The sequence below is a fragment of the Montipora foliosa genome, chromosome 8, assembly GCF_036669935.1.
Source record: "Montipora foliosa isolate CH-2021 chromosome 8, ASM3666993v2, whole genome shotgun sequence".
NCBI classification, from domain to species: domain Eukaryota; kingdom Metazoa; phylum Cnidaria; class Anthozoa; order Scleractinia; family Acroporidae; genus Montipora; species Montipora foliosa.
This window is the reverse complement of record NC_090876.1, coordinates 35,086,325-35,089,442: the sequence shown is the minus strand read 5'-3', so window position 1 is coordinate 35,089,442 and position 3,118 is coordinate 35,086,325.

Genomic DNA, 3,118 nt, shown 5'->3' with positions numbered 1-3,118 from the left:
TGAAAGAGGATAAGTGCTCCGGGTCTGCTCCTTTTAACACTTAGTCCGAACGACCATATTTCTGAATTCAGCGGAGACGTTTCGTTTCAAAGCCACCGGCAACTATTCCCTCAATTCCGCATGATCGAAGATAGCATTCACCACAGCTTTCCATTGTTTCAAAGCCATATTTTTGATAATCGCAATGGTTTTCTGGCATATGAAATAAGGACTTTCACTCTCGCATCGTTTTTGTACCCTATCAAATCGTCCACGTTTAACAAACCGAGTTCCCATTCGCCGCTGTCATTTTCCTTACTTTCCTCATGCTTATCTGCTGCCGTACAAAACAGAGATTTCCTTAACGAATTCTTTTTTCGTTTCCCGCCTAATTCTCCTTCCCCTTCTGCTTCTCCTCATTATTTTTCCACATTGGACTATTCTCAGGCGAAGACTGACGTGGGAAGACATCGCTTGAATCTGTCGTCTCCACACGAGGCCGTCTCCTGATCATCATTAAACAAAGTGCTTGCAATAAACGAGTACAACTGATGTAACGTCCTTATTTTCCGTCCGATTTGCTTTCACTCTGTTTCACTGTCAACCCTACATTTTCCCACAGATTGGCGAGGACAACACCGATTGAATCTTTTTGCTTCAGTGATCCTTGCAAGCTCTCCTTCTCTCACCCCTGCCCCAAGCCTCTCACGGCACGCTTTGCAATCCGCACATGATCCACTGCTTGCACTCAAGAATCTTGCGCGAGCTTGCTTGCAGGCTAAATAGGCATCACCTTGAATAACAAAAACATTTATTTCTCTGGTGTTAACCAGGTATCAATTTTGAATTGATTTTATATCAAGAATTTTGTTGCATAATATGTGTAATCGGTTGTTACTTAAAGTGAATGCCACTTTGTCTTCCTAATGAGCATACAAACCATGTGCTGCACATACATTTCAGTGATTTGCATTTGGTGAATTACTCCCTTCCTTTGCAACAATAAAGAACAGTAATGACTAAAAAACCTTGAGACCTGACGTGAATGGCAGGTCACTTTCATGAGTGTAACATCTCCACATAATATTATTTTCTCAGCAGGTGCGAATGAGAAGTGGCATTTTGCAGCAACTGAAGGACCTGAAAGCCCTTTCTGAAGACAGTATTTTGTCAGAGAGCGAATTTGCATCTGAAAAACAAAAGCTTTTGCAAGAACTCAAAGATCTGTAATTCATTGTTTGCAATACACAACGTACACTGAGGTTATTAAATGTTTAAACGCTGGATGTAATTTCTCACTTTATCTGCTGTGATTTGAAGAAATGCTTCTTAAACCATTAATTCTAGATCACTACAAACTTGCCATGCGGAAACGTTTTCTCTGATCCAGTTCTTGGCTTGAGCAAAAAACTCTTCACAAGGCATGAAATCTGGCTGTATGTCGGCAAAAATATAACCATAGCCCCTGAAGCGTGAATTGTATCGACAACTGTCTGACTGTGGTGGATAGCAGCGTTATCTGTGCCAAAATGGACAGATCAAAAAGACAATTACTTGGGTAAAAGCGAACATCTGATAGGAGAGTGAAATAAAAGTTTTCTTTTATGTAAATTCTCGAAAGAAATGTAACACGTAGCTATGCAGAATAAAAAACAGTATAACATTACCTTTTCTAAGTGCAAACCTTAAATGAGTGCCTCGGTAGTTGGCAGCCGTTGGTTTCATGCAGAAAAGCTATGACAAAACGAAAACCTCTCTCGGAACACATGATTTCCAAGTAACCCATCTTTTTTACCTAGAATGACTACTGATCGCGGATTAATGCCATTAAATGGAAGTATATCGGCACACAATTTTTCAGTCACAAAGTCTTGAAAAGTTGCAACATTCAAGTTTCCTTGGTAAAGACCAAGATTCACCATCCCCTCAGTGCAAAGGATCGGGATAGCAATAAGACTGTGTCCATAACAGCGAGAAATTCTTTTGTCCTGCCACATAATACAATGGAGATAGCATGTTAATGTCAGGACATAGGGATAAGAGCCAAGGTTTTACGTTTTTGTGTGCTTCATTTTATCCTTCAATTTCCGTTGGTGTCCCGGGTAACCTTCAACCAAACTGGAGTGAAAAACATGTCTTTCGAACTTAAATTCATTTGAGTCTTATCAGAAATCGAATGTCAAAACATTATATAGGGCTAGGTGGCTGAAACCTCTGATAAAACGTTTCACGTTTTTGTTTGCTTCATTTTATCCTTCAAGTTCCGTTGATGTCCCGGTTACCTTCAACCAAACCAGAGAGAAAAATATGTCTTTCGAACATGATTCATTTCAGTCTTATAAGAAATCGAATGTCAAAACATGCTGAATCTCTGAAAAAATTTAATTCGCCAAAAACACAGCATGAAATTTTGAATTTACGCATGCAGCTGTTGCGTAAAGAATCACTTTAAGGAGCCACACACACTTCTTTACGCACAAAAACTATAGTGCGTAAAGAATGCGTAGAGAGTCTAAAACCTCGAAAAGGCATTCTTTGCGATGTTTTATGTGTTTTGTAAATTATCGTAAGGCAAGTCTTTGCAGTATTTTACCTGTGCTTCAGGAATAGTAAAGACGTTCTTTACAATATTTAATATAACGTGTATTGTAAAAGGTCATAAAGTTAAAGGTATTTTACGGGCATCATTTTATGTATATTGTACACTACGGGACCGTAAAGCAAGTCTTTACGATGCTTTACGCACATCATTGTCAGTTGTAAGGGAAAAAAAATTAAATTTATGGGAAGTCTGCAATAGTACGTACACAAATCATAAAGCACTGTACAGGAAAATCGGTTCTTTACATGTACGTCGGTTCAAAATAAGGGGCCTACAGCTATACTTTGCTGGCGATAAATCCAATCACAGCTCCCAATTGTTACCCCGGTGAAGACAACAGTACCACAAAAACGTTGGTTGCATAAATCATTTTAATCTCATAACGCGTTCGTATGGTGTACATCAAATTCATTGGCGTTCTTCTGAACTGACCCTTGCTAATAAAATTCTAAGTAACAAGAACTATCAATTCGAAAATGGTAAAAAACTAACTATTAAAAAGAGTGATACAACTAAAACAAGCTACACTTGGAATTT